We start from the raw sequence: 13,756 nt of genomic DNA, 5'->3' as shown, positions 1-13,756 counted from the left end.
GATTAGTAATTGGTGGGTTTGGCCAAGTTAGCCAAAGGTTTATTTAGGAGGATCTTGAGGGATTTATGAATATATGCCTCTGGAAAGGTAGCTGTGTTAATAGACGTGGTGAGGATGGGGTGAGGGTCTTGCTCATAAGGATCACTCCTTTGCTGATAGTGTGATGAAGGAAGGGATCTGCCACAGCCCTGCGGTGTATGTTCTTCATGATGGCTGTGGTTTTGTCTGTGCTGGTGGTTGCCCATCTGGTGAATGATGTGTCTTATTATCACTGGGTGGATTCTGATGAAAGTCAGGGGGTCCGGTTATAGGGTGCAGTTGCTGTTGATGGTTGTGATCTTTCTGTAAAAGCAGTTTCAAAGGTCATTGCGCAAATCTTGAGTAGGGCTCACATTGTAGGTGGTAGCTGTTGGGGTGGTGAACTCCTTGACAATTGCAAAAATGTTTTTAATACCTTTGGAGCTGGAATTTATGCGGTCATCTAGGGCCTTCCTCTTAGTTTCCTGGATAAGCTGGTTGTTCCTTCTCCGGGCAGCTTTGAAAGTATCTTTTTCCTCTTCTTCTTATGCTCTGCAGAGCTAACCTGCTGGCAGGCAGAACAGGTACACTTGAATTGTGCCTGTAAATGAGATTGCCTTGGCTGTATTATATTCTTGGAATCCATTGGTAAGCAAGGCCATCTCAAAAGCACTAGGGAACAACTTATAGGGGCACAGGAACGAAGCTATTGCTGTGATGATTACTTACACGTGCCCTGTGCTAGAGTTATGATGTGCGGGGTCCTGTGGGGAGTCTGGAATAGAGGACAGTTGGAGATGTTTGGAGGTAGCTGTGTCGTAAGCAGACATATATTCGCAATCTCCAATAATACTAATTCTATATGTGTTCAGAGTGCGCCTGTCTTTACAAATTTGGCGACAAGGTGACAAATCCATCCTCCGGCACTATAAGCTACTTTTTAGCTTATCAGCTCGTTTTCTGCAACAAAGCTTTACACAAATGCCTTAGGGGATGTGAGAAAACAGGGCTGATTGCAGAGACCCCCTAACTTTTTGCCCCCATTTTCACTTTGTTTTCCTGACTCTGATGGTGCCCTGGGATCTGCTAACCAGTCCCAGAGCCTGTGCTCTGTATAAAATAAGTGTGCAAATTAGGCTAATTATAATTGGCTATGTCCACCTACCTATAAGTCCCTAATATATGGTAGGGCAGGTAGGTTTGGGGACCCTAGCATAGGTAGTGCACCCATAGGTGCACTGCTGAGATGGCCAGGGTGATTTTAAAGACAGGCCTGCCTTGCTGGCTGCTTTTAAATTAAAGTTACATGCAAATTCAACTTTGTAATTAAAAGTACTTCCAAAGCCTTAAACTACCTTATTTTAAGATCCATAAGGTGTGCCCTATATGACCCTAGGGTTTGGTGCCATGTAACTATAAGCAAGGACCTTATAAAATAGTTTTATACGCCATGGAGAAGTACAACAGCCAAATTTGTGTTTCCCTCACTGTAGTGAATGGCCTCCATAGGCTAAAATTGGGAGACTTTATTTTAATTAACAAAGTCCCCTTAAGTGTTAGATAAATCAAGTCTGGTATCAAATTAATTGTCATAATAAATCCCACAACTTACAAGTGTTGGATTTAATATAGCATGTTCAGGTAAAGATTTTAAAATCTACCTAACAACTTGCCAACTTCAGCTCTGTAGTGCCCTTCTCTGATTAGCAGCCTCTGGCAGCCTGGCCAGGCTGCCTTCATGAGGTGTGAAGTGGCCTGGCTGAACACAAAGGATGTGCCTGGGGGAGAAGAACTACCTCAGCAGATGGGGAAGCAGGAAGGGGGAGGGCTGCCAAACTGGTCTTTAAAGGCATGGAAGGATATTTGGAGCACCTCAGCACCTCCCTCACATCCTGCAACCCCAGACAATTAGGTGCCCTCTTGATTAGATTAGGAGAGGGCAGGGGAGGGGTGTATTTAGGAGTTTATGCCACACCAGTGGGTGGGCTGAACCAGATGTAACCTCCGAAAATCAGCGTCAGCCATGATGGATTTTTGAAGAATATTGCTCCCTAGGATTGATTTTTTGCCACACTTCCCAGGAAGTGGTCATAACTCAGGGAAGGACCCTGCATCTGATTGGAGAACCTAGACCCCCTTGTTTTTCACCCAGGAGCAAGGATAAGGATGGCATAGTTGCACCCATACCTCAGATCCCTACCAGATTCTTACAAGGAAGAACATCAGGAGAAGAGGGACTGCCCTGCTGGACCCCTGACCTGCACCTGGACACTGCCCTCTGAAGGACTGCACCGGCTGCACACTTGGGCTTCACTACTAAATGGACTTTACCTGTCTTCTACTGCTTCTAGAAGGGTCTCTCTGTTTGCTAGTGGGACAAAGGAGCTACCCAGAATCCCTTGCATCAAATCCTGCAAACACAGCCCAGCTGACAAGCGTCAAGTGGCAATTGAAGGATTCTGACCAGGCGCATTCTTGGAATTGTAGTCCCAACTCCCAAGGAGCAACTCAGAGGTTCTGGAACCTTGAATCAAGTTTTGGACAGTTCAAGGAACCAAAAAGAACCTCTGAAAGAAGATCCAGAATTTGGAGATGTTTGTAGCAACTCCATAAGTTGAAGAGGTGCATTGTGGGAGTTGTAGTCCCTGGCCCAAAAGAGGCAAACAAGAGCCTCTGAACCCTTGTCTGGTGATGTGGACCACTTTCCTGAATCAAGAAACACTTCTGAAAGTAAGTGTGACAGTGTTACTTTGTGGGTGGCCTGAACTCTGGACTTTGTCCCTTTCCAGTGTACCTTTTTTTAACCCTTTGAGCGCTAGTTGCATCTATGCACTAGAAAACATGAATTCTTTAGTGTTAGAAGGACCTATGCCCACTCTGAAAAAAGGAAACAGAAATGTTTCATTTTTCTTTTTGAAATGCATCCCATTTTCCTTTGAGGAAAATGGTCTGAATTTAAAAAAAACTGCTTTATTTAATGATCAGTCACAAACATGGTGGTTTGCTGTTCCCAGCAGCCCACCATCCCTGTGACTGCAGCCATTCCCAATGGGGTAGCAAATTGGGACCGATCTCATTAATAAAGATAAGGGAGGTCATTTGAGACTCCATTGGGAATTGCAACCAGTGTGAGTTACACTGTTGTACATTTGGTTCTGCATTTTGGAAATTAATAGCAAATTGTGAGTCTCAAAGCTCACAGTCGTACATATAGCTCTTGATATCTGGTTTCAGATTAATTTGTTTTCAGTGATCAAGGGTCACACTTGTGTATTGGATGTTAAAGGATCACCTACTTTGCTTTGTCTTTGGAACATATTTCTCTGAACTTGTTGCTCTTATTTCACTGCTGATGGCCTAACCTGCACAGGAACACACACACTTCCTAATCAGTGTGTAAGAATACTAAAGCAACACATAGGATATGAGGCACAAAGGTAAACTTACATGTTTGTGAAAGTTTACAATTCTTTTGGTATTCACAGCCTAGGAGTTAATAGTAAGTTTACAACTCCAGAGATTACACAGCTGGGCAGAGAAATCCACACTTAAAAATATTGGCCTGTCCTTTGTTAATCAGGCACACAATCTCTCCCATGTTTAACTCTTTAGTTACTCTATCTTTATTACATGTCCACACCAAAATGCTTGTCAGCCCTTTCACTAAAACACATGCAGTTGGAGATAGTTGCTATGTGGCAACACCTAATCATATGAACATGTGTGAGGTCCCTCCTTCTAACTTCCCTCTTTTTCCAAGATAGATATCAGCTCACTTTGTCACTGTTTGAAAAGTACGAGTTGGAATGCAATGGCTTCAGGCCATTATCTATTCATGTGAGTGCTCTTTTAGAATTTAAGAGCTTGCCAATGATGTTATTATTAATTATTGGTCATTTATTGCATGTTACATGCTTATGCATACCCAATGCATCCCAGGCCTGGCAACGCCTTTCTCACATATGTGCATCTGTCTATATTGCAATGGTGTGAAGTACTTTGCTGAACAAACTACACACGCAACCTTGGCTTTATCCTGGATTCATTGGTCACCGTGACCCGCCAAGTCAACTCTGTTGCATCCTGTTTACGGAAGATGTCCCCTGCATACAGAAGACCTCAGCTGGAGGAAGATCCTTGCCTCCCTTGCAGCAAAGAGCTGAAACGTCTTGGCTCTTAACCTCAGGCAGATACCAGCATTACCTCAATTCAGGAAGGACCTTAAGACCTGGCTCTTCGACTGAAGCACGGAGGCCGGACCCACCCTTAGTGCCTTGAGACTTTTACGGGTGAGTAGTGTGCTCTACAAATTCTGATTGATTGATTGGAAACTGCCTGGCATTGGCTCAACTAGGCTTAGTGCCTGACCACGCATCCCTTACATCCCTTCACATCTTTTCAAGAGGGCCTTGGTCATACGTGTGTCAACTCCTAGCTGGGCAGTGAATGTTGGCAGCCCTGTGGGACTATCCATAGAGCAGCACTCATGAGCATTACTCCTCTATATTCAGATACCAGCTGCAACATCTGGAAATTTCCACACACTTTCACACATGCACAAATAATCAGAAAATGTTCCATCAACTCCTTTTCTATCATTTTTCCTTCCTGAAGGAGGATATCTTGTCAGCCTCCTCCAAGCCCTCTAAACACTTGGATTGCTATGTGCTCAGCTGCAATTTCACCTGCTGCAGTCACATCGCATCAAAACTCTCTCATCATGCGTGTGGCCAGACACGGCAAGAGGTTAAATCTGGCAGCTTGCTCTGTAGTACTGACACCTGTTACTTATTTTTGGTTGTAGGGACACACACCTTTAGGTGTATGAATGAATGGTAACACACATGCATCCACTTTGTTTCTTCAGCTATGCCCTTACCTCTTTCGACATTATTAGTGACTATCAGTGAATTGTGGTTGGTCTACTAAATCAGCTCTGTCCATTTTAGTAAACGTTGGCCTGGGGGCAAGACACAGCAAGGATCATGCTGTTTAGACCTGCTCCTAAACTAGCTGTTTTATAGGAGTGACTCCAGCAAGACCGCTTTTGCACACTGCAGTGCTCAATTGTTCTTGTCTTTGGATTTATCAGAGCCACCTTTGTCCCAGTGCCTCAATTAAATGCAACATCCCAAAGATAATGCAATTAGACATATGTTTGATTCCGGATGCCCAGAACGAGACCAATTCATGAAAATTCAGATGTGTCACAACTGTCCATTATTTTGCATGCTCCAACATTATTACTCACCCGTGGTAGGTGGCTAGAACCAGGTGGACCCCTTTTGAGTTGGAAAATATTGGAACAACAACAATATAAATGCTGCATCTCATTGCGTGCCTTCTTTCTGGTTCTCCTGGTCAAGAGCTCCCAACTGGTCCTTCACTATCATCCAGTTATGTTGGTTCTTCTCTGTCCCTGGTGTTATTGGGGCAGAGGGTAGCTCTTTGTTCTTTACCCTCCTCAAAGGCATCCATGAGGAATTCCATCTTTGTTTTACCATTGCTGTGTTTCTGCACCAAAGTGGCCTATCTTCCATCTTCTTTGACAGTTGGCTCAGGCTGGCTATCGAGCCAATCTTATTGTTCCTTTAGTGTCCCATGTGGTTTTTAGGGTGCTAATTAGCCTTTGTTACACCACAACAACTCTTTTATCAGATACAATCTTCAGTCTGGTGTATCTACATGTAGTATATACTAGCAAGATAAACTTGCCTTTTTCGCTGCCCTGATAACAGGAAATACCTCCTGGAATAAACTAATTATTTATAGCGTCCTGAAACTACATCACTAGTATCTACATCCGCTCTTCAGTCATCCCTATGATTTCTTCTTCTTCCTGCAAAACCAGTTACTCACATCTGTTCTGTGTTGGGGTTAAAAGTCTTCTGCATTGCTTTGAAGTTTGTGCATTCCTCTTTTATGTTGCTCTCCTGTTAAGACACATGAAAGGTACTGTATCCTCTTTTTTTTATTTTTGCCATAAAGAACATGATAATCGCATGTTGACAGAGGGTCTCTCTGTTTCCATGTATTGGGACCCTAAAGTCTGGCTCCATGGTCAAGGTGGCACACAAAGGGCTCCCCTCTTTTATGGAGAGTAGCTACTCCTCTCACTAACCTGGCTTTGTTAGACTGACAATGGTGTCAGTGTTGAGCTACAGTAAGGCATACCCCTTGGGTGGGGTCCCCTTCCAGCGCTGTTGTGGTAAATTCTGCACAGTCTCCCTTAACGGGATCCTTTTGGCTTCTATAATGTATGGAATTAGTGTGCTAAAAGTGTGATCATTGTGTGAGGAAGGATTGGAGAGACTTTGGGCCTCATTTACTAGGCCCTACCGGCACACTGCGCCACTGGAGTGTCATTTTTTTATGTCATTTTTTGCTCCGGTGGCTCAGTGTGCTAGTCCATTTTTACTAGGTCACACAAAGCCACATTGCTTGGCTTTTCATGGCCTATAAATATGAGTCCCTGTTATACATAAAACTGCATGGGTGTTGCTGTGGGTGTTCCGATGCAACACCCATGGAATGCTAAGGAATCTGATTTATTCCCAGATTTACAAGTCTAGGATTGCGTCAGGTTCCGACACCATCTCAGAGGTGGCTTAGAAGTGATGCAATGGGGACAAATATCTTTATTTCTCACTGTTTTTTCCTTTTTGTATGTGTGCTGTATCCTGCACCATCCTGCACCACCTGGCTCATAAATAAGCCCCTTTGCAGTTAATGTAGACTGAGCGTTTGTTCTCTTGGACATTCCAGCTCCTGTGTACCGCTCCCTAGCATATTATGGACTTTGGTAGGATGGGATGAAATTATCTTTTATCTGTTTTTAGCTCAGGCTTTTCCTCTAGTGCCCCTTGTAATGGTTATTCTCATGTTGCCAAGTCACCCTTGTCCTACGTTAATTGACATTCATTCCTGAGAACTGTGCACACATATACAAAGAGACAGGGGAGGAGGTCATCATGCAACGATCAAGAGTGAACATGCAGAAAATATGCCTACATGACTGGAGGGAAACCTGTGTTTCTAAAGTAGCAGACCCCCTATTAGATCAGCCTGTTCATCATGGAATGATGAACAACTGTCATTATCGCCAGTGAGATGTATAACATTTTACTGGCCTTCTGAGAAGGGCCACAACTCTGTGTGGTTGAGTGAGTAGAGATCAAAAAGTAGATTCCCCTTCTCTTGCCATTTTCCTTGCCAGACCTGAGAACAGAGTTTGGACTTGAGAAGGTGTTTCTGTTACTATTTGCATGTATAAAGGATTTTGCCAATCTGATGGAAGAAGCTATGCATCAGCTCACCAGGTGAAAGACTTCAGCATCCTAGCAGACAAACAACTATTTGCTAGATTCTAGTGGCAGAAGGCTTTGGAAGGGCTACTGCTTTTGAAGTACAAGGAGGCTCAAGGCAGCTGTGGAAGATAGGGAAACGCTGCATATATACAACTAGACATCTAGGAGTAGCTCCTTCTTGTCATTGAAAGTGAAATAGCTTCATCCCTTACCCTCATCTGTTCTTCTGGAGCCTGAAGGTGCTTCTGGTTACTATTTGTAGCTGGAGAAGATTGCCCTGATGAAGATTTTACAATTTGGACCCTTGGTCGCTGTTCTGGACTTGCATAGTCTCCAGCTTTGTCTTTGCTTGTCCTGCTCCAATAGCAAGCAGCACTATGCAGCAGCTTTTGTTTTCTTTAACACATACCTTCAATCTTTTATATCTCAAAAGAAGGTGAGACTGACTGGTAAGGAAGAGTAGCTCCATTGAAATCAAAGAAAATTCTACTTTTTTGGGAGGGTGAGCTAGGTTTTCAGATTAAGTGAGCTCATTGACATCTATGGGAATCATTTTGATTTTTTAGAGGGTAAAGAAAAATCTAAAATGTGTGACGTGTGTAGGATTTCGCAGACCATTTCAAATACAGTGAGACCAAAATAAGATTAAATATGCATTGAATGTGCAATGACATACAACAAGGAGCACACAGCGGAGGCCAACTCAATTGGTAGCAGAGCAAACTGTGGGGTAATGACTGACTCACACATATCGGTCCATATTTACGAAAGGGTTGGGCTGCTTTTGCACCACACAACAGAGTCCAAAAGTGACACAACCCTTAAAATACAATGTATCAAGCCACACAACGCCACCTTGAGTGGCCCTGAGTGGCTTGATAAATCTGGAGTAATGCAACACATCACAAATCACTGCATTGTATTATTCTGCCCCAGGGAGGGGTTCCATGGGTGGTGCGTGGGTGTTCCCATTCAACACCCATGGATTTTGACGCATTCCCAGATTTACCATATGTGGTAGATCTGGGAATGTGTCAAAACACCTATGCCTCCCCAGGTGAGGAGTAATGAGGAAAATATCTTTATTTCTTCTTGGGTTTTTCTCTTTCTATGTGTGCTGCATTCTAATGAGCAAAATGCCTCAGAGGATTGTTTTTGTGCAGGAAGGTGCCCCTTCCTGCACAAAAACACTTCTGCTTACAGGCACCATTGCTCAATGGGGCAAGAGAGCCTGAATTGGCGCTAGGTAGCACATTGTGTGCCTGCACTGCAAAAAGGCTGAAATACACATTAATACTTTAAATATGGCACATTTCTGCCCTTTCCCCATTAAGCAGTGCAGCAAGGTGACTTGTTGTGCTGAGTGATTATTTCATAAATAACACCCTTAGTAAATAGCTTTGTATTTTCCTATCAGCTCCTTTATGTCCTCTTCAGAATCACGGCCTTGCAAGTAATTTTTTGTTGATAGTGAACTGTGTTGTTGAAACAGAGAGGGAGAGAGAGAGAGATAGAGAGAGAGATTGAGAGAGAGAGAGAGAGAGAGAGAGAAAGAGAGAGAGAGAGAGAGAGAGAGACCCTCATAGTGAAAAGTGCAAATCCATTTCACTTCTGAGGAGGTATCTGATAGGATTTCAAGAAGCAGCACCTGCTACACCTAATTTACAAGTTTAAGTAAAACTATGTTTTGTTTTTAAATGTTTGTGAAAGAGTATAACATGGCTATGGCATTATGTCTTGTAGCATGTGAAATAGGGGAGTAGGTATTTCCTTATGCAAACTAGGCCTGAGTGGAGCTTGTGGAACTCTGCGAAGTGCTGAAAAAACTCCGCTGTACTACACATAGTTCCGCGAACGGCAGAGTTTGGGAAACTGATTTTCAGTGCTGAGTGTTCTCCTGTGCTGTAAGATCAGCACAAACAGCATCACACAGGCGCCAGAGAGCGCTAACTTCTTTCTGCCACTCAAGTATATTTCTACTCGAGCAGCAGCTTTCTCAACGCGAGCAGCAGCTTTCTCATCCCGAGGGATTGTGGCATACCGCAACTGCCTACATTAAGAAATTTCATTTGAACTCGGCAAGTTAGCATTTTCTCTCAGATACCAACTTAACGTTTATGAGCTCGAGCGAGAGAAAAATCTCCACTCCGCGTCACTTCATGGAGTTCTTTGGAACTCCACACTGTGCGCAAAGCATGGAATGGGGGAAAGTGTGAACTTCACCGGCATAGTGGAATTCTTCACCAACCACTAATGAAAAAGTGTTGAAAATGGATTTCCTGTAACGTGGTACACTAGAATGCATCCGAGTAATGTGTACGGATGATAATAATCCTACATGTAAGCCGCATTTTTACATTGGCTGCAAATATATTCATGTTAAAGTATTTTAGAAAATGTTATTTCTATAATCATTTTATGTTAACTAAGAGAAATGTGTTTAATATTATTTAATTAAAGTACATTATATGTTAATTTGACTGGAGTGAAGGCCCTAATTTTTCTGTGTTTAATCATCAATGTGAAAGTTTGTTTTATTTCATGCTTCTCTAAGCTGGTGGCATGAGTTTGAGAACAATCAAGATTCCATTGTGTAGAAAAGATAAGGGGGCCTGAGAGGAGTAACATGGAGACGACAATCAAACACCCCTCTGAATTCCTGAGCATGGGAGTGAACCAAAGTATGCTTCAAGCTTCAGTTGCCGATTAGGCAGTTGATAAGTTTGTTGTTTAGTGGAAATTGTTCATCTGTGATATCACTTCTTGGAAGTATTGTTATTTAAGAATGGGATACAGCTGTGGCTCATCCACAGGAGCAAATTAACATTGCCACTCCACTAAAGAGCTGCTACACAATAATCGTTTGCTGCGCTGCACTGTTTTGTTCAATTCTTAATTCTCCTCCTTGAAGTATTAACATTTCTAAAAGGTCATACCTTTCATAGTGGGTAGGTGTGGCCCTCCTCTCATAATGGCTATAGCTCAAAGGGCTGCTGTAAATTTAAGTGCGCATGTCAGGCTGGACAAAAGCTAAGGTGAGTCCAATCTGACATGCACACTTTAAAGACCTCTGATACTGAACTGTAGAGAGCTAGGGGCAGAGTGGTGTGCTGGATTGCTCTCTTCAAGCCAATCCCAACACTGCTCTCATCCACTTTAATGAAAGGCTCTCTATTTTAAAGAGCAGCTTTGGGATTGGCTGGGCTGGGCTGGGCTGTTCCAATGTAAGCCAACTCCACTAACTAAATGACAGGCAGGGATGGGCTGGCAGAAAAACATGTGGCTCTAGGAGCTCTGAGAAGGGGAAGAGTTCCAGAGCCAGGTTGACAGCAGCACAGGTGGGAGCATCGCAGGAGGACCCTGGTGAGCAGCTGTGAATTGGAATCTTCATAGGTGAAAGGTAATGATGAACAGGCAACGCTGTGGAGTTGCTGTATCAGAAGCCATAATGTGGTTGACTTTGATATATTTTACAGTTTGTTCTATTAATTACATTTGCTTGTCTATGTCCATGACTCACATGGTTTCATTTACCATTACTTCTATGCAGGTGTATGTAGGAAATGGAAGTGGCAAAACAAGCTATACAAAGCTTGGACTTTTTCAAACATTTTCACAATATTTAATTCTTTAAGAAAACTCAAAGTGAAGTTTTAGACTGCTCAATGAAATTCCGCTCATTCAGATGTCTGAACTTTCATTAAGTAAGGTTTGAATCTGAGGATCTGTTCTCTGTTAAATGAAAAAATCTAGATGTGGATTTTTGAAATTCTAAGTCTGTGTATTGTACTATCCACCACTCTTATTGGTTGATAGATGACAGCAACCCCACAAACCCAGGACGATCAGGGACCTGGGGTCAATGGCAGTGGGCACACGGTTCAGGAGACAGAGGCACAGGACAACAGGGAAGCTGGGAGAACTGCTGTGCGACAGGGGGAGGACAGGCCCAGGGAACCTACTCTCCATGAGGCACTCTCCAACATCATGGGAGCATACCACCATTCCCAAGAGACCATAGGCACGGTACTGGCCATGTTTCAGGAGACCCAGCGGCTGCAGGAGGGACACTACATGGGGATCAGGGATGATCTCACCAAATATACACAATCCTGGTCACCATAGCAGGGGTGCTGGCTGATATGGGCAAGACCATGAGGGAGGCAGTGGCTCAACAAAGGGCCCCTGACACTAGCCAAACAGAGGAACAGCCTTCCACCTCTGGTGGTGTTAGTGGGCAGGAGGCCCCGTCACAGGACCAACAGGCCACCAGCACCCCACTCCCTAGAGAAGGAGAACCATCCCACAAACGGTCCCTGCGATCCAGGCAGAAGACATAGAACATTGCCAAGACCCCCGCCAGGAAATAGGACTCTCCTGATTGTCACCCTTCTGTCCCACTCTGTTACCCGGTCCACCTTGAACTGCCATTTCTCCCCTTCCTATGCCGCCTTGGACAATGCACCTGTGATACCAAGAGACTGGACTCTACCATGGACCTTCCTCCACCATCACCCCAGCCCCTTGCACATACCCCTATACCCATTAGCGCCTAAATAAACACCCTTTAATAAAAAAAATAATCTGGAGTCAGTCTGATCTTTCACAAATGTATTATCACAACATTTACGGCAAATTGTAATGTAAAGGTCCAGTTACACATATGTATGACAGCAGTACACATAGCAGAAGGCAGAATAGTGTACACAGATCTGAAAAAATGAAATCCAAAGGGAACAGTCAGTGTCCATAGACAAGGCTGCCATGTACAATGTCCCAAAGTATACTGAAATGTGAAGAGGAGTTACACTCTCTTACCTGTGTGCCACTGGAAGTACTGCATGATGATGTTCGTTCTGTTGTCAATAGCTTCTTCCAATGCCTCTTCTTCCTCACTGTCCACAGGCTCTACCGCTGCCACAAGACCATCACCAGGCTCATCCTCCATCAGAAAAGGCACCTGGCGTCTCAATGCCAGGTTGTGCAACATACAGCATGCCACGATGATCTGGCACACCTTCTTCGGTGAGTAGTACAGGGAGGCACCTGTTAGATGGAGGCACTGGAATCTGGCCTTCAGAAGGCCGAACGTCCTCTCAATATTATGCCTAGTTCGCCCATGTGCCTCATTTTAGCGGTCCTCGGCCCTTGTCCTGGCATTCCTCACTGGGGTCAGCAGCCATGAGAGGTTGGGGTAACCAGAGTCACCTGCAAATTTCTTGGGATACCTGTTAGACACACACTAACCCTTAGGGAATACTCCATACCCAGACACCTACTCATACTGTGTGGGGAACTTGGGATCACCTATTAGCCACACCCAGTGCCTCTGGAATTGGCTCATCACATAAGGGATACTGCTATTCCTCAAGCTATAGGCATCATACACAGAACCAGGATACTTGGCATTCACATGGGAGATGTACTGGTCCACCAAACACACCACTTGCACATTCATCGAATGGTAACTTTTTCTATTTCTGTACACTTGTTCATTTCTGCGGGGGGAACAAACGCCACATGTGTGCCATCAATGGCACCAATGATGTTGGGGATATGTCCCAAGGAAAAAAAGTCAGCTTTCACTGTGGCCAAATCATCCACCTGGGGGAACACAATGTAGCTTCAGCAAGGCAGACACGACCCTGCTCAATACGTAAGAAAACATTGGCTGCGACATCCCAGATGCCATGGCCACTGTAGTTTGGAAGGAGCCACTTGCCAGGAAATGGAGCACTGACAAGACCTGCAGTAGAGGGGGGATACCTGTGGGCTGGCGGATAGATGACATCAGGTCTGGCTCCAATTGGGCACAGAGTTCTTGGATTGTGGCACGATCAAGCCTGTATGTGATTATAATGTGTCTGTCCTCCATTGTCGACAGGTCCACCAGGGGTCTGTACAACGGAGGATGCCGCCATCTCATCATCTGCCCAAGCGGTTGTAGCCTATGGAGGACAACAGTGAGCAAAGGGTCATTTACCACATAGGTAGCACAACTGTGTCAGAAGTCATGTTAGAGAATCCTTGTCCTTGTGTGAAATCGTGAGTCCATATAAGTGCCAATATGTGCTGTGACGCAGTTAGGTGCCATGCCATGTGCACCCCTGAAATGGCGTCTGCCTGACTTGTGAGGAAGGACAAGGGGAATTTAGGCAACTGCGCTGGCGTTGTGCAGCATCGCGGTAGCGGTCGAAGACCGCCCCGCAACTCTGCATTGGTTATCATTGGGCCCTATGGTTTCCAGGAGCCAATGGCGATGTACTTCGGCAGGAACGGTACGCACCGCTGTGGATGTGACCGCCATTTTCTATCTGTTCACTCACTTGATACCTAACCATCAATAGGAGAGGACCTACACTGCAAGTGCTGCTGTGACTTGAGTCTGGAAGCGACAATGGCTACAGTGTCTGGTGAAAGGGCCCCTGCCT

The sequence above is a fragment of the Pleurodeles waltl genome, chromosome 5 (assembly GCF_031143425.1).
Source record: "Pleurodeles waltl isolate 20211129_DDA chromosome 5, aPleWal1.hap1.20221129, whole genome shotgun sequence".
Taxonomy (NCBI): domain Eukaryota; kingdom Metazoa; phylum Chordata; class Amphibia; order Caudata; family Salamandridae; genus Pleurodeles; species Pleurodeles waltl.
The sequence above is the reverse complement of the archived record's forward strand: the minus strand, read 5'-3'. Positions refer to the sequence as shown.